Source organism: Mus musculus, chromosome 8, assembly GCF_000001635.26.
Source record: "Mus musculus strain C57BL/6J chromosome 8, GRCm38.p6 C57BL/6J".
In the NCBI taxonomy this organism is placed as follows: Eukaryota; Metazoa; Chordata; class Mammalia; order Rodentia; family Muridae; genus Mus; species Mus musculus.
Window position 1 is genome coordinate 82896061 of NC_000074.6, and position 26762 is coordinate 82922822.

General features: G+C 40.7%; 1 protein-coding gene and 1 pseudogene across 4 annotated transcripts in view; both read left to right on the forward strand.

Annotated features, from left to right (window-relative positions):
• Gm46045 lies at window positions 1–25781 on the forward strand (annotated as a pseudogene).
• Window positions 1–26762, forward strand: part of Rnf150 (ring finger protein 150) — a 228006-nt gene that overhangs the window by 32795 nt on the left and 168449 nt on the right. The gene's annotated exons all lie outside the window — the stretch shown is intronic.

Here is a 26762-nt window from a genome sequence, read left to right on the forward strand (position 1 = left end):
ATGCAAGTGTGCACGTGTACACACACACACACACACACACACACACACACACACACACACGCACACACACAAATTTCATTAAGTTGAACAATGGTTATTCTTTCTATCATGTACTGCATACTTGACAAGGCTTCTCGCCATGTCTTCCCATAAGACGTTCAGAATTAAGTGATTCTTGGCCAAGGAACAAAGCAAAACCATCCTGCTCCACAATGGACTTGGATGAATCCTGGTAACGAAATCAGGAACCAGTCCAGGAGAAAACACTGGAGGAGAACGTATCTGGGTCTGTATGAATTCACACACAATGACATGATTGACAGCTTTATGCTGAATCATGGTCATCCATCAATCCTACCAGATGGAACTGAGTATTTTTAACCTCTGAAGATTTGGTCATGTGAAGTGTGTATCTGATATGTAGAATCTTGGAAAAAACAAAATAAGATGAACAATGGTATCTTACTACTTAAATTTACCTAAGCTATTCTTTATGTATTACTTAAAGACTTTAATTATTGATCTTAAATACAGATAATAAGAAATTATAAGCAAAGTCAAGTGAATAAAATAGTATTTTAAACAATCTTTCGCAGACTCCACCATTTCTGAATCACTTGCCAATGTTAGCATTGGTGTCCATGATCCCTTAGGACCACTAGGATACTACATGTCCCCTTGAAATCCCTTAAAATGCATTGTCACCAGAGCATTGCTTTAGTCTCTGGAAGTTTTTCCCAAGCCAGTGATACCAACCTGTAAGACTCAAGGGTAACACTCTCTCAATCTTGAAGATGCCAAGATGTCTGCACAGCCTACAGCAATAGTCCTCCTGAAGTGATTGTTAGGTGCCTTTCCGACTGTGTACTGCAAGGTGGTACAGGAAGGGACAACAACATTGCAGCTGTGACCAGCTGGTAGTGATTGGAAGTTGCTATAGAGCATTAGGCGGCTCATAGTTTCAGAGGCATTAACACACTAAAAACAACTTATCAGTGGGTTGTGGGAGTTGCTACTATAGAGATACATCCTTGAAGCCTTCTTCACACTTGACAATGGGTATCCTAAAAATGTATCCATCACATGAACAGTTTTGGCACAGAAATAAACCCCTAGGAACTAAACACAGCACAGTTACTGTTAATGAGAATGCAATGAAGGGATGTATTACTTTTTAAACAGTAAAGACAAGGGCGGGGCGTGGTGGCACACCCTTTAATCCCAGCACTCAGGAGGTAGAGGCAGGTGGATTTCTGAGTTCAAGGCCAGCCTGGTCTACAAAGTGAGTTCCAGGACAGCCAGGGCTATACAGAAAAACCCTGTCTCAAAAAAACCAAAAAAAAAAAAAAAAAAGTAAAGACAAAAATAACCCAGACATGTCCTTAGACTGAGAGTTGGTTAAGCATTCTTTGAGCATGTAGCCATCATGCCAAATACAGTCGTCCCGCTCTGTTCCAGAATGCATCTAACTTTAGTAAGAACCACTGGTTCTTGTCCAGATACAATAATGATGTGGCACTGGAGTGAGGGATGAGCTATAACACAGAGTGTGCAGTCATCATGAATACTTTTTCTTCATGTCTGGGAAACTATATTTCCTTAGTGAGATAAATAAAAGCTATCCTGCTATCTTTTTACTGCATCCACACAAGCAAAACAAAGGGTGTGTTGCTTCTGCACTTGGCGTAGACTCTCACAGGTTATGCATGGTATGTTGCGCAGAATAAAAAGATGCACTGAAGAGCCCTCAATAGCCCAGTAAGAGGCCAAGTGGAGCACAGTGCAAGGTGTAGAATGTGAAGTGTCAACTTGTTCAACAGTTTGAGCACCTCCTATAAGAAGAACACTAATAGGTAGTAAGAGTAGTCACTAGGTTTGAAGAAATTGAGATGCCTAACAAAACACTTTGGAGTTCTTGAGGGAAGGGGCGTTTCACTCAACTGTGGGACTCTGCAGATACTTTCCAGAAAAATGCTAAGAACACTATTAAACTACAAGAACAATAAGAAATAGCCCCAAATGTGAACTGTGTGCTTTTAAAAACTTCTGAGTTGAACCTTTTATGAAGTCTACTATGCATATGTATGAAAGTGCTGTATTTTTAAAGATGTGTGTCCACCAAGATTAAGAAATAGAACACAATTATCACTGGTTCCTGCCCCTTTCCAGTCACTGACATCTCAGGGTTGTCACAATCTACTTCAAATTCCATAGATAAGGTTTGCTTGCTCATGAACCTTATATAAACAAAATTGTACAATAAAGTCCATCTGACTCATTTCACTTAGCATTTCTTCTTGTGTTCTTATTTGAACTATGTAGTTCCAAATTTCCCTCTAATATAGACTTAACCTCATCAAGGTCATAATTGAATATTATTCATGTCTGTAATCTTGATGTTTGCCCCAAATGGGCTCAGTAGTGACATAAATAAAAGTTTTCAAGATGCATTTCAAGATGGACATTTGAAAGAGATTAACTTTCTGAGTTTCAAAGCAAGCAAACACACTCAACAAGATGTTTTGAAAGCAAAGCAAAGCAAAGCAAACACACTCAACAAGACGCAGGATGATCTGTCACTGGAGCTCCCGGCAGTGAGCGAGGCCTTGGCAATACTGAAAGAGTTGTTTCATGGCACTCTGGATTTACTTAAGAAGTCCAAGATTAGTGTTGGACGTCAGCTGCTGTCCCTGGTAGACATGGTGGGTAGACACGGCAAATGCAACTGCTTCATTCCCGTAGCTGAAGACATGGCTGTGTTTAGACGAAGCTCGGAAGACTTTTAGACCCACAGCAGGATCAGAGAACATTAGAGACCAGAGAACTATTTTGGTTTGCAAACCTCCTCCTATAAAAGGTAAAGCTCATTCTATTTTGAGGCCTGGGGATTAGTTATAGCCTGCACGTGCTTTGTCTTTTAAAAAAGCTAGTTGAGCAGACATTTCAGAATATATGGAACTGCTTCAAACTTCGGAAGAGCACTAATGTTTTCCCTCTTGTTAGGAGAAAGTGATAGTACATTAGTCATTGGAAAGAGTTGGTGCTAACCTGAAATGGTGATTAAAACTCTAATCCCTCAGGAATAAAGGACTGTCATATGTCATTTCATTTGTCATTCATTCACAGAGACTGAAATGAATGTGTAACCTTTGGATACACCATCCACTTGAGTTTCAATGCAATGATTGACTTGCCACTACCACACTAATAAGCATATTAAGAAATGGAAATTGGGATGTATATGAAAAGATAGAAATATGTGATTCATAAAATCTATTAATTAGATTTTTTTCTAGTTTTCCAAATGCCTGATTTTAATCTTTATTCGGTTTATGAGTTCCTGATCTCATTTCTTGCTTACTACTTCTGTTAGCCATGGGACCTGGGAATATGGAATCTATAAACTGAGGCATACTAAAGTGCCATGCAATAGCCAACTTTATTCAGAGCATCAGACAATTTATACTCTGGTGGTAAAGAAGAATCACATGAGTAAAGTGTCCAGTCACGAGGATGAGCAGCATATGGAGGGCAAGCGACTCATGATGAAAACACATTTTTCCATAAAGGCATATAAACAAATAACAATAGCCAGTTGTAATGAATGATCTGAAGTAGACTCACCCTACTCTGCTACACCTGGGAGAGGTATGACAACACTTTCCAAGAACAATTCTGGTTGTTTTTGTTTTTGTTTTTTTTTAAAAACTTGGGCCACAAGACTCTTGTTTTCTGGGAATTTTCTCAAAGCACTCAGAATTCCCCTTGTAGGACTTCATTATTAGACCGTGTTCCAAAGGTTTCTCTGACAAAATACCTGATGAGTGCAACTTCAGGAAAGGTTTGTTTGGGCTCACAGACCCAAGGTGCAGGGCATCACAGCAGGGGAGGCTGGAGACTGGAACATGATGTTGGCTCTCCACATTGTATCCACAGTCAAGAAGCAAAGGGCGATGAATGTTGCTGCTCAGTTACCTGCACCCTTTACATTCAGTCTAGAACCCTAACCAATGGCATGGCACCTCTCATATTTAGGGTGGGTTTTTCCAACTCAGTTAATCTAAACTACATAATCCCTCACAGGCAGACAAGGCCTCTCTTGGTGACTTGAGATCCTATCTAGTTGACAGCATTAATTATCACACTCAGTATTCATTTTATGAATATTTTGGTGATGTCTTCTTCCATCATTATTAGAGCATCCCATGATGTGAGAGACTTAAACTATACAGCTTTGTGCATGTAAGTGAGAAGTGTGTATACAGATTCATGACATTGTCAGAAAAGACCCACAGCCAGTCTCGTACCTTTTCTCAGTGCCCCATGTGTCTTTGAGCAAAAAGAAGAGCCAAACTGAGGCATATAACCCAACTTTCCTCTTGTCACATTGGTTCCCCACTGACTAAGCTCCTTACTTTGCCATTCATACCCTGAATTTCTTCTGAAGACTCTGCCTCTTGGTTTGGTTCTACTCCTGTACCTCACCCGTTTAACCTCCAAACAACACAGAGGTGGAATTTCTCTTTAAAGCCAATACCACCAGTGAGTAAATCAACCCTGTTTATAACTCAGAGTTACAGGACAAAAGGATGATGAGAACAGGAAAGGGAAGGAGAACTTTAAGATCAAAATTGTAATGTTGGGCTCAAGTATTTTCAGCCCAAGTCATTTGATTGTTCTGTATATATCTATGATGCTTTTGTTGCACATGGGAAAAATGTCATTATTTAAGGACATTATCTCAGTTGCTATTTAGACAAAATTAGATTCAATTAGTCACTCGAAGGTGTTAATGTTTTGTCATGTAAGTGTATAGTTTGAGAGCAATTTATGTCCTATTATCATTTGATTCAACATCTTTACAAACCATTTGGACAGCTTGTTCAGAGCATGTCTTTCGTTGCAGTCATCTAAAATCCCAGAAAACATAGTGCAAACGTACCTGTGGACTATAGAGTGTCTATAGAGGTTAAGAAAGCCCAAAATAAATGGCAGGTTGCCATATATATATATTGTACTCATTGCTTTAAGTAGGTAGGCCCTCCACTTGATAACTAAAGACAGCCACTCTTACACAGTGCCTGTAAATGTGGGCAGCATAGATGCAAGCACACTCTGCTTTTTGACATGGAGAACAGGTTGCTCCTCCCTACCGGCTTGGCTCACTGCTGAGTCAGAAGAAAGAGGTGGAGTGTCATGATCCAGGGCATACTGAGGCTTCCCAGAATTCCTGGTCTCGGGAAATGTATACAATCCAGATACAATAGGAGAAGCCAAAGTGGTATGGAGGGTTATTGGTCAGGAACTGAGTCGAACACCTGAGTTACCCTCAGTTATGAAGCTATAGTGTCCCCAGGATGCAGCTGTGCATACATCACACTGCATAAGATACCACTTAGTCTCTCAGCCCTCTTCTACAGTGCCTTGGGGCTTGGATTTTAAGCCTTCAGAGAATTTGGGCTATAATATGTACGATGACATTGGATTATTTTAGTCCTTTTTCTCTGAAGAGTTTAGAACACTAGAAGAACTCTGAGCTCAAATTATCCCGTCTCGGTGGTACCTCTCACCCGAGTGTTGTGACTAGGAATTAACACAAATGACAAAGCTGAAATCGCTTTCGGGAAGCAACTGCACTTGCTTGTTCTGGTACGAACACATAATTATAGCTTGAAAGCAAAACGGTATTGAATGCAGAGTGACCATAAAGTTCAGGGAACCGCAGGGGGCAAATGGAATTGCTTACAGCTTTGAAATTAAACAGAATTCTCCACAGGGAGTAGCAATACGGAAGAAAACTAAAAGCCTTTCTGTTCCATTAATAGTGAATGGTATTGGGGATGTGGCTCAATTGGTAGCATGTTTGCTTAACATGCACGAAGCCCTGAGTTTGATCCCCAGCACTGCACAAACTAGACATCATCACATACAGATCCGTAACCCCCATTGTCAAGAGGTAAAATCAGGAGGTGTTCAAGGTGCACCGCATATAGCAAGATTTTGCCCAGCTTGGAATATGTGAGAGTTTGTCTCAAAAACAAAAGGGAATGGTGGTATATGCAAAATCTATTGATGGTATTGGTTGAAATGGTTCTTTGAACACACACGTGTGCACACAAATTTTGTATCCTTAAAGGAATTTTTAATGTTTTTTTTGTTATTTTATGTGTGTGTTTCTATGTGTGTCCTTGAATGTACATGTGTGCACCATCTATGTACAGGAACCTCCTGAAGGTCAGAAGAGGCATTAGATCCCATGAAACAGGAATTACAGGTAGTTGTGAGCGACCATGTAGGTTCTGGGAATTGAATCCAGATTATCTACAAGAACAGCAAATGCCCTTGACCATTGAGCCATCTCTCCAGCCCCTAAAGGAATATTTTTTTTAAATCTGCCAATATAGTCTAAATATAGGTAGACCCATGCATTAAAGAATTGTCTAATTATTGTTTTCTAAAAGATCCTGTGTTGGGATTACAATTCAATGGTAGAGTGAGTGCTCAATCGTGAGAGCCAAAACTAAATAAAATAAAAAGCATCTTGCTACCCCTGCTTTTATTTTTGCTTACAAATTAACATTCTTTAAAATGGTAGCCAGGGGATTTGTTGCTGTTCAATAGACTTTAGAAGATAAAACTGTAATTCTTTCAATATTTAAATGTGTGAATCTAATGTTTCCAACATGAATCTGTCCTGTGTTAACATTTGTGTGGCAGTACAGTTTTCTTAAGTCTGCCCTGTCCAAGCAGAATTCTGTAAGTACTTTCACTGTGGACAAAGTGGGCTTGGCTTCCCCCAGCCTTCTCTTTTTCTCTCTGTCCTATAGCCCTTCTTTTGAGTTGTTTTGTGGATAAAGTTAAGATGGAGTGCCGAGAAGACCTGACAGAAAGGTGGAACAGTATCTCCATCAAAATAACAGCTCAAGTAACATCTAAAGGTCACTTGCTCTAGTGACTGAAAGGCTGTGTACAAAATATAATTCCCCAGTGTTGACATGTCCTTAGTTAGCCCCAGCCCTTTCTAGACTGTGAGCACCAAAGGAGGAGCTCAAAGGCTGCTTGCATCTCCCATTGCCTGCTTTACACTATCAGTACTGACTGTGCCGATGGCCTGGGAGAGCTGCACAGACCCCATTGTGGTCAGAAGGACCTCAGAAGTGCTTTCTTGTTGAAGTCTTGGTCCCCAGTTGTTAGTGATACTGAAAGGTGATTGGATCATGAGAATATTCATTATGTCTGTGGACTAATCCAAAGATAACTATCATGAATGGCATATTAGGGGTCGAAGCTGGTTTGGGGGAAGTAGGTTACTGGAGATGTATTTTGAAGGCATATCTTTTCCCCTACTCCTGTGTCCCCATCTCTGCCTTCCCTCCTTTCTCCACTTCTTTCTCCTTTTCTCTTCTCCCTTTCTTCACATCTTTCCTCTTCCTTTCCCCTCTTAACTCTGTCCTCTCTTTTTTCCCCTTCACATGCCATGACTCTCTGCCTCACCGCAGGCCCCCAAACAGTGAAGCCAACCATGAACAGAGACCTTTGAAAGCATGAGCCCAAATCAACCTTTCCTTAAGACATTTTCCTCTAGTATTTTGTCATGACACGAAACAGGAACTCAGGCCCACGTGTAAAGCAGTGTTGTAAGGACAGCCACTTATCTAAGAACTACACTTCAGAGTCACCCACTGCTCCTCAGTGGTGACAGCTATATCAGATGTCCCCCATTAAGAGCTGGACCTGTAAACCTGGTCTGACAATCAGACTTCTAACCTTTGGCCCAAAGACTCTTTCTCTTTTGCAGGCCACTCACTGCCTTCCTCAAGGGCTGTTGATTCTAGACCCTCTCTGCCCCTCCCCCTTCAGTTTAGCTTCCCCTAGAAGACCCGAGCAGCTCCGATACCCTCATAGCTCCTGCCTTGAGCATTGAATCTCAAACTCTCTCCTGAGCAGAGTTCCAACTGCAGCTGCAGACAGGGCTTCTCCTTGCTGTTCTCACACTGTCTAATATCCTCGGAGACTCATTTAGAGGCAGAAAAGAAGAAAGAGATGGACACAGTTCAGGCAAGTAGTTGGTCTGCTATGTACAGGCCTTTTCTAGGAGACATCCTTGACATGATGAAGGAAGATGATGTGCAGTAAAAAAATCAGAAGACACAGCCTCGTCTTTTAACATGTGTATGAGAGAGAGAGAGAGAGAGAGAGAGAGAGAGAGAGAGAGAGCCCATACTGGATTGCCTGAGGACAAGTTGCAGACAGACAACTTCAAATTCGATAAAGAACCAGGGTCCTTGTTTTTTATATTTCCCATTCCTAACAAACAAACAAACAAACAAATAAACCAACAAACCAGCAATCAGTTAACTGAGAGGCAAGTGAGACAGGAAAGGTAAAAGACATATCAGACAGGGGTGGGGGTGGGGTTGGTGGAACAGATTATAGGAGGTTTTGTTCACATTCCTCAGTGAATCTTTGTGTCACAGGCGACTGCTCTGGCTTCCCTGGGAAAGCCTTTCGTTGTGAAGGTTTCTTTCTATCTTTTGCTTTTAGATGGCTTTTCATGGTTGGTAAAAGATGGTATGGTACGTTTCATGGTTGTTGTTGTTGTTTAAAATGTTATTTAATTATTTGTTTGTTTGTTTGTTTTTAAATAAGGAATCACCTCCCTAGTTCCCAGCATGATATAAACTCTTTCAAGATCTTTTACTGTCTTACAACTTAAGCAGCATTTACAGAGTCCCATCAGGTCTTCATGTGCCTTATGCCTTATAATCCTGCAGCAACGCTGTTGGCCACTGCCACAATTATTGGCAGGTACTTCTGAGAGAATTAGGGAGGCTGGGAATTCACCTAACATCTCAGATGTGGTCCAGCTCTGAGGCCTGGAGCTCTGACCACTGCCATAATGGGTCAGGACACCAGCTATGAACTGGCAATATACCTGAGTTTAACAAGCCGACCCCAAGGCGGTGTTGGACCTAGTTTACAGCTGAAGAGGCTGAGGCTTTGATAAGAGGCTCTGCAGTCAGCCAGTGATGGAATTAAGAGACATCTGACCTTCATTGGGAAGAGAGGCCCCTTGGTCTAGCAAACTTTATATGCCCCAGTACAGGGGAACGCCAGGGCCAAGAAGTGGGAGTGAGTGGGTAGGGGAGCATGGAGGGGGGAGGGTATAGGGGACTTTTGGGATAGCATTTAAAATGTAAATGAAGAAAATATCTAATAATTTTTTAAAGGAATAGACCTGAAGAGGTGGGGCCTGATTTTTGTCAAATTGTCACCCTGTCTAGTGATTTATCAGTACTGACACTGAATCTTGCCGTAGCTTGCAAAGTCCCGTTTTAAATTTACCAAAAATTGAGCCGAGTTCAGGTTTTCCTGATATTTCCACCTACATTTTGCATATTCTTCCTATCTTCTCTCAGTGAGGTCCATTTGGTATCATTGACGAACAATAAGAATCCAAGTCTATTAGTTAAAGTCTATTATGGTTATTAGAGTTCAGTCTTTGTTTTATATATTCCACAGGTGTCAAGACATGCATACTGTTACACCCCTTACATATCAAGCCCACTAGTTTCATTGCTGTGACCCCATTGCCTCACCTGTTTTTCTCTTCTCCCTAAACCCTAAGAAAGGAAAAGCTGTTTAGAGGTATGCCTCATTTGCATGTGAGCTCTGGTAGAATGAAGGATGGGAGTTGACAGTTTAAAAAAAGAGAGAGAGAGACATCTAACCACACACCTCATTCTCTTCTCACTACCCACAATGCTCTGCAGTTGGAGCTGACCACAGTGAGGGCAGCAGGAGCTCGATTCTCACTTATGAAGAGCAAGGCGCCATGCTGAGCGCTCCATGGGTATTAGACACATTTTCCCTCTTTCATGAGGACTTTGTAGGGTAAGTTATGCAAGTGAGATTCATGAATTCCACCAATCACAGCTGCACACTATTTGAAACGAAACATTTTTCTTGAAAACACACATATTTTTGTTCATGGTTTCCTGCGTCACAGAGTCCATAGAACATTGAGGACTATACCTTAGAGATAATTTAAAGTATATAGATGCTATAAAAGTTCTATGTAAACACTAATACATCTTACAGAATAGATACCTTCTAATGCAAGTGATCTAGGGATTCTGAAAGAAATCCTCCAAAGAGGCCTGACTGAGGAGCCTGGAGGGTAGCTGCTTGCTGCTCCTGCTGATGTTTCTAAATAAGGAGACTGAGGACAAGAGCTTCAAGTGTCAGACGGTAGACCTAGAAGCTCAAGGTCAGACGGTAGACCTAGAATCTGGGCCCATAGAGTCTTAGTGTACCACATTATCACTCTAAATTTTCTACAAAAGATACATGTGAAAACTGAAAGGAAAACTTAACATCAAAACTGCCTGGTGCTCTCTTTGGAGTTTTTGCTGGTTGATATTATTGGATCTACAACAGTCCTGATTTGTTCACTGAGCTGGCGAGAGTAGGAAGCCAGTATCCACAGCCCCCAAGTCACCCTCTACAAGCACACTTCACACCATGTGTGCATCCCAGTAGCCAAATGCTTCTTATCATTCTCACAGAAAATTACACACATCTGTCAACCAATCACCTGCATTTGAACCTGACAGCTGATAAATAAGAGACAAAGAGCTTTTCTATGTGGCGGGGCTATTGCAATCCTGCCATCTCTGTGAGCTTCGCTCAGCTGTCTTGTGTTTGAAATGGAAAAAGTCTTTGATGAACATATCTTTAATCTTAGTATTCTTTTGAAATTGTGTCTCCTCTGATTCTGAAAGCAAACTTGAGAGTAAATTAACATGGAATTCAGGAAAAACCTCAATGCCCCAAACAGAGGGCATTGATGGGGCTCTCCTCTGCCAGCTTCAGCCCCAACACACCTTCTCAATATCCAGTGAAGCCTTCTGGGATTTTAACCAGAAGAAGGTGAGAGAAAAGACTATCTGCTTTAACTTATTGAGATGCCTTGTTGGCCAGGAGAAAATTCCTATCATATTTTGTAATTTTCCCCACATAGACCCAGAGGATGATCACACACAGCACATCTACTGGTTACACAAGATTTCTCTTTGACAGGATAAATTCCATTCATACCTTTTATACAGTCTTCACCTTCCCACCATGATCAAAGTTTTTAAAACACTGAGCTCAGACCGTTGTGTCTTGGAATTCAGATTTCTGTAAAAACATGATTCTTTTCCTGAGACTGCTGCTGGCAACAACTGATTGGGGTTTGTTTCTTTTGTTGCAAAGCTGTTGCAAGAAAACACCAAGGACTTCATAATTTCCAGAAACAACTTAACCTTGGAGGCCAGAGGAATAGAGCAACACCCTAAGCAGAGACAGAGACACAGAACACGGCTGCAAGCAAGTCCATCCCTGGCCTAGCTCCCCATGGCCCCGGAGTGTTAGTCACTTTCTGTATGGTATCAGCTTAGGTGGCCAAAGCCTCTGTGGAAGCACATGTCCTTACATGGCAAGGACAGTGTGGCTGGACATTCAGACAGAAAGTGGACAGGTAGGGAAACCAAAGTCTTCCTCGAGTGAGACTAAACAGTAGAGTTTGTTTTTCTTGGCTCTGTTTTGGTTTCTAGAGCCACAAGAACTTCCTCTAGAGACCTTACTCCTTTATAATCTGTACAATTAATTGCTCAACCTTGACTTTTTAAATTCCCATCTGAAGTTTAATTTCTTGTGGGTGTCATCTCAGTTTAAATGGATGTCACTCCTTGAAACCCATCACTGGGCTGTGCTTCTTGACCTCCATGTAAACAGAAGAAAGCTTTGTGAATACATCAAATTGGCCCCATTCCAAACTGGAGAAATTTTTCCTGACCTGTGGCTTTCCTGGTTACCTAGCTAGCCTCCTTAGCCTTACATTTTGGGCATGTGGCGGCAACATAGCAATTATGATAGCATCCTGTACCTGGAATATGATGACATAATAGCTTCCTGTACACCAGGACCATCCTGACCACTGCTACTCACAATTTAAAAATGAATGTGTTTTAATTGATAGGTAACTTCACACCCACTATGTGGCTATTTCTATTTTGTGGACAGTGAGTTTTTCATTCTATCTGGGAAAAATGGATAAAGTTTGTGCCTCCTTTTCCTGGGAGGCCCTAGTTGGGATTTTTCAGCCAGGATCATGACCTTAAGAGACTGAGTCACCCTAACAAAACACAGAGGACACTATATTTAAGACAAGGGAGCTCTACTTTGTTATTTTACAGCCAGAAATTAGCAGCTAAGAGAAACAGAATACAGAATACACAGGCTCATGGTTTCCTCCCACTAAGCAAATGGTGGCTAGGTGGTTTGGAATGCATACGATCTACAACAGAAGTTAGGTTACAGCAGCACCAGCCAGTGTTTGATCACCACCACTCGCCAGGTTCCCCTCCTTCCCTGTATCCTAGAAGATTTTTAGATTCGCTTTGCCTGCTGGTGTCAAGGGCAGTGCTGTCAACACTAGGCAAGAAGAGAGTGGGGTGTTTTTCTTATGCCTTGAGCAGTATTTCTGGAGTAATATGCATTTCCATTTTGACCTAGATCCCACCCACCAATCTCTGTGCTTCCAAACTCATAGTAGGAGGAAGAAGAGCTTCCTGGGGGAGGCATGGGGGCATCCAGCCTCTGTTTGGCTCTTCAGCTTTTCCTTGTGAACCCATTACCTTTGCTTAACACAGTTAGAGGTGTTTGTTTGTTTGTTTGTTTGTTTGTTTAATGTTCATATTGAACCGGTGAGCCAGACCATTTCAAGCTTTCAGCTGGCAAGAATATCCAAGGAGTCGCCTTCTTATTGTCCAAATTGCCCTCATCTCATGTCTGGGCTCGTCTGTCCTTACATTAACAGTCTAAAGTAATGCTACCCTGTAGCAAGGCTTATTTGGATGAGAGCCATTGTGATTCTGAGTCTGGTGGTGTGCAAACTCCATTATCTGGTCACAGGTTATCACTCAATGTCATCCACTTCTGAGGTAAACATATTTCATTCAGTATGTATTATTTTTAGGAAAATCTCTGAACACTCAAAATTAGTCATCACATCAAAGTACACCATGCCCCATATATTTGGCTGTTCCTTCCATCATTGCCTGTAAAGTAGCAGACTCTTCTGTTTGCCTCAGAGCTCTAGAAAGAGCAGTATCTCAGGAAGAATCTTCCACTTCAGCAGCCTTCCTTCTTCTTGATTGGTTTCCTCCCCCAGTGCCCCAGCCTCCAGAGCTGAACACATTATCAGACCCAACCCTCACCAGCTCATTTCCCAGAATCCTTTTCTACTGTCCCTTAGCCAACATAGCCCTGCTCATCCTTCATGTCTTGACTAAGAGTTTGACTTCCATCATCTCCACTCTATTACAGCCAAAGATGATAGAGATGGCCAGCACAACTGACTAGTCAGATATAAAAAACAAACATTACCTGGTGTTTCTGTTCAGAGATTACACTTGCCTGCCATTTCCTACTTAGTTTTCTTTCTGAGCACAAGAATTTAGTTGATCTTTGTGCTGATATACTTGGAAAACAGCAGTAAGAAGTGTTATGACTGATGTCATGCCAGAATCTTTCCACACATAAAATCACATTCAGTTTCAATCCTTGCACTGGGGAACTCTCGCAGTGATAAAGATGGAGCTAATGGATAGAGACCTACATTGACAGATGATGAATGGTTGATCTTCTGACATTTTGCCCCAAGAATAAGGACTTCAAACTGGTTGCAGGCACTTAGGAAGACTGCAGGGGCTGTGCTTCCTGCCAGCTCTCCAGCTTGTCCTCCTAGAGTCTTGTCTCTGAGGTGGCCAATGTTGATTTCCATGGCTAGTCTCTGGAAGTGGAGGAGGATGCTATTGCTATGAAACCTTGTCCCTTTACCCAGTTCTGTTCTCTTCATGTTCTGTCCCTTCTTTTTGTCTTCTATTGTGGTATCACAGCCCTTGTTCTCCTGCAGCTGGACCTTGTGATGGGTTAGGCAGGCAGTACTTCTACAACCAACCAAATGCGCAAGTGCAGTTTTCATGACTATTACAAATACGAGAGGAACAGTTTTAAGAAGAGGAAATTATTTTGGCTCATGTTTTGAGAGGTTTCAGATTATTACTGTGTGCCTGTAGTGAAGCAGAGGCTCAATAAACCTAACCTATGTTATCTCTCACAGGCACATCTAGTGGCTATTCTTCTAGATGATTCTAGCTGATGCCAAGTTGGCAGTAATAACCATCAATCACCCCAACAATCCAGGCAGACGACAGTGACAACCAGAACTGGAAAATACGCAGCAGAAGAGAGAAATTTCCAAAGTAGAAGTTGTAGGTTTCTGAAGGACAGAGAATAGTCACTCAGCTCTGCATGCAGCCTTCTTTACTTTGAGTCTTTGATTCTTGAAGGTAATTCTGCTAATGCTACGAAAACTAAGATAAGCTTGGAGCTGTCATACTCTCAGATTCTGTGTGCCAAGTAAAGATAAGACAGACAGTGAAGCAACTTTGAACAGTATGGATCACCATCACCCTTTGCTCAGTCTGTCGCTTACTATATGGTGTCCTTAACAACCCAGCAAAGGCCTTCACTACAATTTGAATAACCCAGCAGAGCACGTCACTACAGCGTAAGTTCTCGATTACATCATTTTCAGAAATTTGGTGTCTAACAGAAATTACTGTCCTCTTCATAGTGGACAGCAAGCTGCTGCCCTGGTCCTGTGGCAATATTTGACAGTTGTGTGTAGACAAGTGCTCAGTGGTTAAGCTGTGAAACCTGGCTGCCTCATGTGTTCCTAGGCAGCATCCACACCACTGGGAACTTATACAGAGGCAAAATCTCAAGCCTTAGAACTACCAAATCAGAAATCTTTAATAAACTACCTAATTCGTGTGTATACTGGTTTGAATTGCTTGAAAATTTCTAAGAATCTTGTGCATGTAATGATTGTGTAAAGATCTCTTGTTTTAATGTTACCCCCATCACAATAAAAAAAATACATGTTCTATGAAAAGAAATTTTAAAGAAAATAGTTACTTAGTTAATAATATACTTAGTTACTTAAGTATATTATTTCATATAGAAAATGCAATTGATATTCTGACAGCAGATCATTTTGCCTGTATGTCAATTCCACACAAAAGTGAACTATCTGAGCCTTGACAAATTTGAAGTAATCAGTCTGAAGTCATTTGAAAACATAATGGCAGATTGCCAGTGCACACTGTTAATAATTCAGGCTTTATACTAATTGAGATTCATAGATAAAAGCTCTATATTGTTTCTCTTTTATGGTTTTCATCCTTTCACCATGATGAGGGGGGCATATATTCCTTGAAAAATTTTACAAAATTGTCATGGAACAGAATTGATATTATGAAGATCTTTTAATGTAGTTTGCTTACCAGGGAGTTTTGCTCTGAGAATTTTATAGAGGATTCAAGAGGTTGCTCAGTTACTAAAGTGCCTGGCAGGCAAGCATGAGGACTCAAGTTCAAATCCCAGCACCCATGTAAGATCCAGGTATGGTTGGACAGCCCTGTAACCCAAGCACTAAGAAGGATATAGGGAGATTACCAGAACTCACAAGCCAGTCAGTCTAGCCATTGCTGAGCTCTGGGCTTAATGAGAGAGTTAATGAGATTTGTCTCATAAGATAAGCTAGAGAGTGATGATCAAAGACACCTCATATTAACCTTGTTCCTCTTCATGCTTATACATGCAAGTGCACATACTACACACACACACACACACACACACACACACACACATACACACACACAAAACACAACACACACCCAAAGACAGGATTAGAACATACATATTTCATTTAAACTATTATACTTTTTAATTCATAATTTCATTTTGATTCAAGAAATTCTATGTAGCCTGAGTATATAACTATAAAGATGGAAATAAAAATGAAATATATACTGATAATAAATCTAAAAGAAAATTATTTAAAACAACTGTTTTATACATGTGTAAATATTTTTACCATTTGTTAAAAAGAAAAAGTCATATGAATAATGTGCTTAGTATATTCAAAATATACTAAGTTGATAGGGACTGAGGAATTATGGTAGGAAAATATTAAGTCTGATTTCTGTAGTTAAGCAATTACACAGCTGTAAGAGCAGAAATCTCTGTCTGCACAGTGAAAACACTGCCCTTTACAATATCTAGTGATCTCACATCTGAGCTAAGGTGTGTCAGGCATTGTTCCTTGGCATCATGTGGCTTGATGGCAGTCACAATGCATAGTGCACACATTGTGTGTTCAGATCCGAGGCGGCAGTGGAGTCATGGGGTGTAACTCGAGCAAGCTCTAACAGGAACACCTTGAACTCATGACATATCTGATTCTTAATTGATTTGTGGTCACTGTGAGTTCAGAAACCTTTCACTTTTGCTGAGTTACTCATGATCTCCATGTTTAGTTACGCAACCTCATAGAGGGGTCTAAACCACAGTTTGCAACACTTGGAAGTAGGTAACTGACTTACTAGTAAGACATTCCAATATGCATAGAAAGTTTAAGAGGTGTAGACTAACTGAAGAGCTACATGAGGCAGCTCAGGTATCATTTTCTGAGTTATATTTTCAAGTCTGGGTCTCAGTTGGCTCATTTGTGCTCAACTCTGTAGTCTTCATACCACTATCTATAGCAAGAAAGCACACTACTACTGCAAAAAGTAAGATGATCTTACAAGTGTTGGTGACCTCTACTCCTGCAGTGTACAGTATTGCTGAAGAGTTAAAATTCCTGAGGCAGCCAGTAGTGGTGCACACCTGTTATCTATGTGCTTGGAGGTAGAGGTAGGAGGATTGGAAGTTTAAGGACCTTCTCAAATGATAGTGAACTCAAGACCAGCCGAGGTTACATGAAACCGTGTCTCAAAAGCAATGGAAAAGCATTCCTGGGGAACGGGTTAAATTTTTTTTGTACATCAACTAGACAAATTATAGTATTTAGCAATCATCAGCTCACTCGTCCCACATCTAGAGGCAAAGAAGGAACTTCACAATGAGAGGAAGAAGTGTGTGTTGATTCATCCCACTTCAAATGGGATACCCTTGAACCACATGAAAGGCTTCACACTGAGAGAGAAGAGTTAGAACATTCAGAATGGAACGGTCAAGGAGATGAAACTGCCTTGCAGAGGGACTGCAGCAGTGTGTTGCCTTCCATGTAAGCAGACTCTGGAAAGATGCCTTTTCAGGATTCCCATATAGAGATCTAAGATCCCACACATCCATCTCAGCATCAGAATACAGGTCTGAGTTATAACTCTGCATCACCTGTAGAGATGGTACGCAAGATATATGACTTTGTGTGCTTAGGCAGAAATCATTCCAGTTCAAGGAGGTGCCATTTGATAGACCAAACAAGGTCAGTGTCACAGTCCAGGGATCTTAAGGACATTCAAGTAAATTTGCATAATGTTCACTTGCATAGATACTTTCCAGTGTCTAATTCCAATGTCCTTTTATCTTCTGAGAGAAAATTGTACCTATTTCTTATCTCATTCATAAATAAGCAATCTTATTGTCTTTAAATTTTGACTTTTCATTTAGAAAACCAGAACTATACAAACAAGGGGCGGGGGTCATCCTGTACTTTATTCTGTAAACTTCTTTGTTCCTAAGAGTTTCATGTAGTTTCCCCCCCCCTCCAAAAAAAAAACCTCACAGATTAGAAATCTTGGTAAATGTTCAACCTTAGACAGCTAGTCAAAAATGGAAAAGCTCATTGCTGATATTACAGAAGCAAGCAGGCCCGCAGAGACTAAGTTTGATGATGCACATGGAACCTAAGACTTGTTAAGCTAACACTCTAACAGCATATAAAGCAGTATCACGGAGTCAAACCTTCTGCCTTGGTTTATTTTTTAATATTTTAGATTTTATTATTTTATATGTGAGAGTTTTGCCTTTATATGTATCTGTGCACCACATATACTGGTCCTTGAGGAGGTGGTGAGCCTTCATGTGGGTGCTGGGAATTGAACCTGAGTCCTTTGAAATGAAAACAAATGCTCTTAGTCACTGAGCCAACTCTCCAGCTCCCTTCTGCCTTGTTTTTAATTCAACAAATAATGCTTGCTTGCAGGATGCCACTTGTCACCACGCTGATGTTAACCCCCAGCCACTTTCCACCCATCACTACTGTTAGTGGTTTGGTTTTTATCTTTTATCTTTATGTTAGTAGGCTTTAAATGAATATGATATAATTATTATTAGATACTCTTTATAATGAAGGAAAGCCATCCCATGTGCAAGGCATTCTGAGCCATCAAAAATTGACAGCATAATGCTTACAGCACCAGGCCAAACAGAAACATAGAGAGCCAATGAAGGCTAAGACACCCTAGTTCTTCATCTATGAGAGCCAGAACAGAGTACATCTTGTAATTTAATCTACAAAGGTACAAGTTCTGCGTCTGCCATTATCTGGCTATGTGGCTGTGGGTTTGTTAATTGAAAACTAGAGAATTAGTAGCACTTAGCTCTCAGGGCTTTTGGTGCCTTGAATGGAAGTGTTCCCTGTGAGCGCTGTTCCAGCTGACGGTGTGACTTGGGAAGGTAGGAACCTTTAGATGGTAGAGCCTGTCTACAGGAAGTGAGTCATGTGGGACCTGTTTTACAGCCTGTTCCCACTTCCTGTTCACTCTCTGCTCAGTGACTATGGATGCAATGTCACCAGCAAGACTCCCACTCCTGCAGCTATGGCTTCCTCCACATGAAGAAATGATCCCTTCCTTCTCACTGTAACTCAGAATCAACTCTCCCTCCCTTACATTCCTTCATGCTAGGTAATTAATCACGGCAATCATGAAAGTAGCTAACACAGAGATGTAATAGCAGTAGCTTGGTTATGATGAGCTAAATGCTTAGACTCGAGGGTGATATGCAGCAAATGCTTAATGTATGTTTATTAAGGAGAACTATAAAATAGGGAGGAATTCAAAGAAATGCTGAGTCATCTTGGTCTAATGTGATGGCCAAAAATGTATACAAGGTAAAAGGCATTACGATTGACCATTTCACTTCTATATTTAAAGCCCACACTCACCACAAATATGCACACACATGTACACATGGAGTCAACGCAAGCACACAAGCACACACACAGCTAGAATCTACAAATACCTGCAAAGGATTTTGTGAGTCTAAAGCACAGCACAGCAATTTGCAGAGAACAAGATCTAAAAACTCAGTTGGTTCACTAAACTGAAGACCCCATTTTTCCCTCCTTAAGGAACTAAAATAATATCTGTTTCACATCAACATGTTCTTGCATCCTCAAAGTGGGGCAGATGACTTATTTTTATCAAAAACCTTGAGAAAACTAAGCAAGACAGAATGGGGGTGTAACCCAACTACTTGGGGGCTGAGGCAGGAGGCTGGTGTGTTCAAGACCTGACTGAACTAGAGTGAGCACTTAGTGAGACCCCTGTCTCAAAACTTGAAAAACACAAACAACCCTCCCCAAAAAAAACAGTCTTGGAAAGGATTTATACAATTTTCCTACAAATTTATCTTTTTAAGAATTTCACATAATGAAATAACTTTAGCACAAAGATGTTTATGTCTAAGTTTATTAAAAAGTCAACTTTCATAAATCTAGATAGGATGAGGAAGAAGAGTGATTCAAACACAGATGCCTCAGTAGAATTTGAAATACCTAGTCTCTCGAAAGGAATTCTTTCGATTTTGAAATATAGTTTATTCATGCCAATGAAGGTAGAGAGCATATATTTAATTCAAGTTACTTTTTTAAGAAAGTGGAATATGCTATAAATAAATTATTTGTCTAGTGACTCGTATAGTGAAATATTTACTTGCATAAGCTTGTGAATATTTGAGTCATTAAAACTTTTTAAAACATACTTTTAATACCAAATAGAAAGCTATCAGAAAACCCTCGTGACTTTCCCCTGGTTTATCCCCTTTCTTTAAGCATTTTAACAAATTTTAAAATTTCTTCAGTTTTGAAATTTGGCTTATGTATATCCTCTGAAGTAGAGCTTGTTTAATTCAAATCTTTTTTAGTGTAGGTAGCATGTATTCAAATATGTCACTTTGCTAATGGCTCACTTAAAGTATGATAAAATAAGTTAAGCATTGGGTTTTAAGAGAGTGTTATTTCTTCGATGTTTTCATGAGTGATTATCACTGGTCTCTAAGAACAGAGTGCCCAGATTGACAGGCTGCCTTAGGAGAAATCTAAGAATTAATCACGCTTTTCTTTGATATACTGTAATTAATCTTCTCTAATGCAAGTCAGATTTCCTCCTCCTTCTTTTCTTCTTCTTCTTATGAATTTGATGGAATATTTTACATTCATCTATTGTACCTACTTTCCCTAGCTTTTGAAGGATCAGTACATCTTGTTGTATCACTTAGAATGCTTTCAATCATTTCTGCTGGTTCTGTGTAAAGAGACTGTAAGACAAATTGCTTCCATTTGTCTATTCTTACAGATAAAGCTCATGTTTTATCTGTAAGAATAGACAAATTCCAGAGTTCTTCATGTGCAATTGATAGTAAATAGAATTTTTCTTAAAGATGTAGTTTTATTTTTAACTATGGAATGTTAGTTCCTAGATCTGAGGCTACAGGCTACTATGAGCTGACCAGTGTGTGTTAAGAGCCAAACTCAGGTCCCATGCAATTTCTCTTAGCCACTCAGCCATCTGAATGGTCACCTAAAACTGGAATTTTAAGTTGTTGGGATTTTTTAAGCTGCTGCTGCAAAGAAAAAAGAAAAAAGTAGACAATTGTAAACAGAAAGAATTATAAAAACATATAGGAGAATTGGGCCCTGGTAAAAACAATAAACTTCTAAGAAAAACATACAGTCTATTAGAAATGAGTGTGTGTGTGTGTGTGTGTGTGGTTGAAAACAAACCCAAACCATTAGGAAATGAACCAGTTTGATGACTCATTATGTCCAGGAACAGTTTCTTTGGGCATAGCATATTTAGACTTTGCCAAAACCCAAACCACTGAACTGTGTGTCTGAAATAGATAAGTGGATGAGACTTCGAGGCTGGTGATTAGGGTGAGTGACTTGATGATGTGGACAGCTTATTGCTGACCAACAAACCTGAACTGAGAAGGAGAACTGCAGGAAAGGATGGGGACTGCAGAGCAGATTTTGAAACAAGGCTTTGGGGAAAGTTGATTTAAACTGAACAATTGAAAGAACAAGAGGATACAGGGGAGAGAAAGATGCTGGAAACACTGCAAAGAAGCTCAAGGTGAGCCTACTGTCTTATGCAGATGTTGTATGTATTCCTGTTTGCTAAAACTAATAGTTCCTGGCAGGAAGGAAGGGTTTAACACAGCTAGCCAGCCAGATAACCACTCAGTTCATTATGCTTGGATCCTGACAGGCACTGGAAACTCAGTTCCCATAAAGACAAGCTTAATGCTTTCACAACACTGTTTAGCTGTGTGGGGACAGAGAGACTCCAGCAGATGAGAAACCTGTTAGTAACCTATGCTAAGTACGGTATGGTATAGTTGACACTAAGCTAAAGATTTCATTGACAAGATCTTCTTGATCCTCATAACCATCTTGGGAAGTGGTCATCACTGCTTCTTTAAGACAAAGGAAATTGAGTCATGGGGCAGTTTAGTTGCTTGCCAATGTGATATCATGGCTAGATTGAGGAGTGACAGTCTGGCTTCAGACCCATGCCCTTCATTGTATTGTACTCGCTAAAAAGAGCGTGCATGGGACAGGGGAAATGGTTTGGCTGGTGAAGTGTTTAACATGTAAGTACAAGGACTGCAGGACCCACAGTCACAGCTGGGCTCCAGGGCACATTCTTCCAATCCCAGTGCTGACAGGCTAGACACAGCATGATCCCTGGGGCTCACTGGACAGCCAGCCAAGCCTCCAGTGTGAGCTCTAGGCCAGTGAGAGATTCTATCTACCTGGAAGGTATAAGCAGACAGCGTTCTTGGGGAATGGGAGTGGCACTTGTCATCTGGCTTCCTCATGTGCACACAGGCTCCTGCAGTTTTACAATGTGTGTTGCCACACACAAAAGAGAATGTCATGCAGTCATGTGTCATGATGTCAGAGATGGCGTACTTACTGAAGTGTGCTTTCAGAACACTTGATGGGGAAAAAGGAAGAGTCATGGTCCAGGGTGCCTTTCAGTCTTAAGTGCTGCTCAATGTTCTGTTATTTGTCCCCAGAGAGTGGGGTTGCTACTGAAGTTTCTTTTTTCTTTTCCCCACCTCCTTCTGCTTCTCCTTAATAGATTTTCTTCTTTCCTCCTTTGTTTATCTTCCAAATATTTACAATAAATATGTATTAATTTAAGGACAAGATGTATATTGTCTCGGTTTCCTTTAAGGAAACATTTCCTTTATATGGGGAAATAATGCTGATATTTAGTCATCTTAATATAAACGTGTTAAATTAATACATCGGGAACGTATGCGTTTCTTTGGAGACGTGGATTTTCTTATTTTATGCACCTATTGGCCTTTTTAGATAGCTTTCCACTCATCTTTGCTTCCTTCAAAAGAATTTCTTTTCATCTGTCCTGACCACAGTTTCTCCTCCCTCCAGTCTTCCCACCTCCCCATCCTCCCGATCCCCCTCCCCTCCTCAGCAGATCCACTCCTCCTCCATTTCCCCTCAGAAAATGGCAAGCCTCACAAGAACATCCACTGAACATAGCCTAACAAGATACAACAAGACTAGGCACAAACCCTCATATCAAAGCTGGGTGAAGCAGACCATTACTAGGAATAGGGTCCCAAGAGCAGATGAAAGTAAAAACACCCCAGCTACCACTGTTAAGAGTTCCACAAAAACATCAAGCTGAACCATTACATACATGCAGAGGACCTAGCACAGACCCATGCAGGCTCCTTGCTTGCTATTTCAGTCTCTGTGAGACTCTATGAGTCCTGCTTAGCTGATTCTATGCAGCATGTTCTCTTGATGTCCTCCACTCCTCTGGCTCCTACAATTCTCCCCGCTCCTTCAGTGTTATTCCCCAAGTTCCAAGGTTAGGAGCCCTATGGAGATGAATAATTTGGGTTCTCTCTCCAAGTGTTTTACTGTGGATCTCTGCATCTGCTCCCATCTGCTGCTTGCAGTAGCCTCTCTGATGACAATTGGGCTAGCCACTAATTTATGAGTATATAAGAATATCATTAGGAATCAGATTTATTATTATTATTATTATTATTATTATTATTATTATTATTTTCCTATCATAGGTCTTTGGGCTATCCAGCCTCTGGTCATCCAAGCAGTGTCTGATATAGACTCCCTTTTGTGGTGTGAGCATCAAATTATACCAGGCATGGATTGGCCACTTCCACAAGTTCTATGCCTCCATTGCCCTGGCACATCTTGCAGGAGGGATTGATTGTAGGTTAAAGGTTTTGTAGCTGGGTAATTTCCCAGTTTCACACTACAAACTTTGCCTGGTCACAGAGGATGGCTGATTCAGGGTCCAAATACTCCCTTACTAGGACTTCCTGTGATCCAATTAGAAACTAGTTATTTCTATTTTACTAAGGTGCACAGTTATTGTGTTCAATTAGGAGAAAATTACTTTGAGATATCATGTCCTTACAGCTTAGAGTTTCTACCCATCGCTGTCATCACAGACTACTTTGGTGCAGAGTCCTGTGGTATGGAGTCTGAATCTGTTACCACAGATTTCTATCGATGGCTGTGGATGGATTGCCTAAGGTTGTTGTATGTGCAGCCCAGGAAAGCAGAAGCCAGAATCAGGACCAAGCAGGGAAAGAAACAACCTGTCAGTGTGAGAGAGGTAGGGGGCTATCAGGACAAACTAGACATCCTACCAGGGAATGGTGGAACAAATCCACAGGGAAGGGCCCACAGGAGGGTGGAGGGCTGTGCAATAAATAATGATCTCCTGTGGGGTGTGGAGGCATTTATTGCGTTCTTTAAAAGAACAAAGACATGTTAATCAAGTGGAAGTTCTTCCAGGGTCTTTTCTGACAGCGTAGCTTCTCACTGAATGCAAAGCCTAATGCTCTCAATTACTCTCAGGAGAATTATCTGCTTTAGGGCTCATCAACTGACAAACTGAATGGTGACCAGGGCACTAACCTTCCTGAATTATGATAATAAGCCTGAAAACATGCATCACAGTGGCTTCCTAAAGCCAGATGGGATTGTTCAATGGCTATTTGTCATCTGTCCCCTCTACCTTCTATCTTCGTCCTGTCTCAGTGGCTGGTGACCCCCACGTGTGCAATTCCCACACTAGTTGAATGCCAGAGAATCCAACTGGACAGGGTGTTGCTTTCTCTCTGCCCTTCTTAGTCTTGGCAACAACGATGGTGGTGTGATATATTGGATTTTCAGGCATAAAACTAAACGATGAGGCTAAGGAGGCTCAGAGATAGACCACTGACTAGCATGTGCAAGGCCCTGGGGATGATCTCCAGAATGGTCATAAAAAATGAGCAGCAAATTTCACGTTAACAAGCAGAACCGTTTCTATTGTTGGTTAGGTTCTGAGCATGGTAGCTGCTATACCGTAGTGTACATTATTAATAAAACCTTAATAAAAGTAAGGACTTAGGAAATATTGCACTGATATGATCAAACACATGTTGACCTAAGAAAAGATGCTATCTTTTTGTAAGAGTGGTTCTTTCCAAATAGCAAATTTGTTTATTTGGTTATTTGTTTGTTTGTTTGTTTGTTTGTTTCTAGGATAGGGTTTCTCTATGTAGCCCTGGCTGTCCTGAAACTCACTTTGTAGACCAGGCTGGCCTCGAACTCAGAGATCTGCCTGCCTCTGCCTTCCAAGTGCTGGGGTTAAAGACATGCACCACTATACCTGGCTAAACCTTAAGGTTTTAACCTAAGTAGCTTGGTTATATAAGGAAATGTAATATATTTTCAACATCTTTGTATTTGTGGAAGCCAGATTTACATGATGGTCATTGCAATCACTATGGTTTTTAATGGAATTCTCATTGATTATGTATACTAGGGATATATACCTAATTGCATATAATCAAACAGACTCAACTGACATTGGGGTGAGGGGGAATCGGGATCAGCTTCAGGATTCAGAAATAACCACAGTGAACATTTTTGGTGATAACCTATTTCCTATCTTATTTTTAAATATAGTGTATTATGCATAATTACACACATAATTTAATCATGTGAATATAATTAGTGTATAATTTTAAATCAAATAAGTCTGTGTTTTGAAAATAAGAATTAATGTTTGTGGAAGGCATTCCATTACCAGGCTTTGTTCTAAGTGTCAATCGTTGCAAAATGCATCCCCCAAACTAAGATCAGATACAATGAGACAGAATTTATGTCTCAAAAAAGCCCTGTGAGAAAATCCCGGTGAGATAGGAGCTGTATCTTTCTCCCTTGCACAAGTGAGGAAGCTGAACCATGAGACTGTTCATTAACTTTGTAAAGGCACATTGCTGGTATTGGACAGTCCCAGTGTGCTCGTCTTCATTTTCATGGAATTACATATTTACAAATCATCAATTTTTTAATGTATAAAATTTTAAGTATACTTTTAAGTATAGAATTCATATAGATGGATTTTCTTTTTTTAAAACCTGCCCCCGTATCTATTGCAATTGTCAGAGAGGAAGGATGCAGGAGGGGAAACTGAGGCTAGGAGGCTGACAGGCCATAAGTCCCCCAACAACTTCAGGTTGGATGATTTAAAGGGAGGGAGGTAAAAAAACAAGGCGGGGCTTTGTTTCTTTGTTTTTGTTTTTATCTTAAAGAACTGAAGATTCTGTGTAGAAGAAGTAAAGAAGTCAGAGATTGTAACTTCTTTCTTCTTTTGCACATTTTTAAATGTCTGAGAACATCTTGGACAGAGAAGGAACAGTGGAAGATATGTGACTCCTTAGGACCCTGTCGATCCAGCAAGACCCATAATGCTGCATGGTCAAGTCCTCTGGGCCAGTGGCCATTCCCATCCTCAAACACAGACTGTCTTAAGGAGGGAGGTGGAATAGGGAGGTTTTTGGAGGGGAAATGAGGAAAGAGGATAAAATTTGAAATGTAAATAAAGAAAATCTAATAAAAAAGTTCTAAAAAGGGTCTATCCTCATACACAGTCTGCTTTAAGGGTCTATCCTCATGCACAGCCTTTTTTAAGGGTCCTGGGTGTGTATTAGGAATTCTCAAATTTATGGCAATCATAAATGTCTTCTTTCACAGGTGTATGTCTATACCTTGTTTCAGAAAATGAAGCACATGAAAAATATCCCACAATCTCAATGTTCACCAAGGACTATTTAATGTATTATTTAAAGATGAAAATGTACTGGTTTGCCTCTAAAACATAATTCAAAAATATAGTTCATACAGGAGGCTGGAGAGGTGGCTCAGCAGTTATAAGCACTTGCTGATCTTCCAGAGGATCCAAGTTTAGTTCCTAACTCACAACTACTTGTAACCCCAGGTTATGGGCAGCCAACACCCTCCTTTGGCCTTTCTTAGCACCTATACTCATACAATATACATACCTTCGTGCGTTTTCTCTCTCTCTCTCTCTCTCTCTCTCTCTCTCTCTCTCTCTCTCTCTCTCTCTCTCTCTCTCTCTCTCACACACACACACACACACACATAGACACACACAAACACAAATGCACACATGTGCACACACATAGTTTTGCCTTAAAAAATAATTCATGAAGAGTTAACCCTTGGTGTGAAGAGCACACCTGCTTCATGGGCTGCTCCTGGCTTCTGGTGT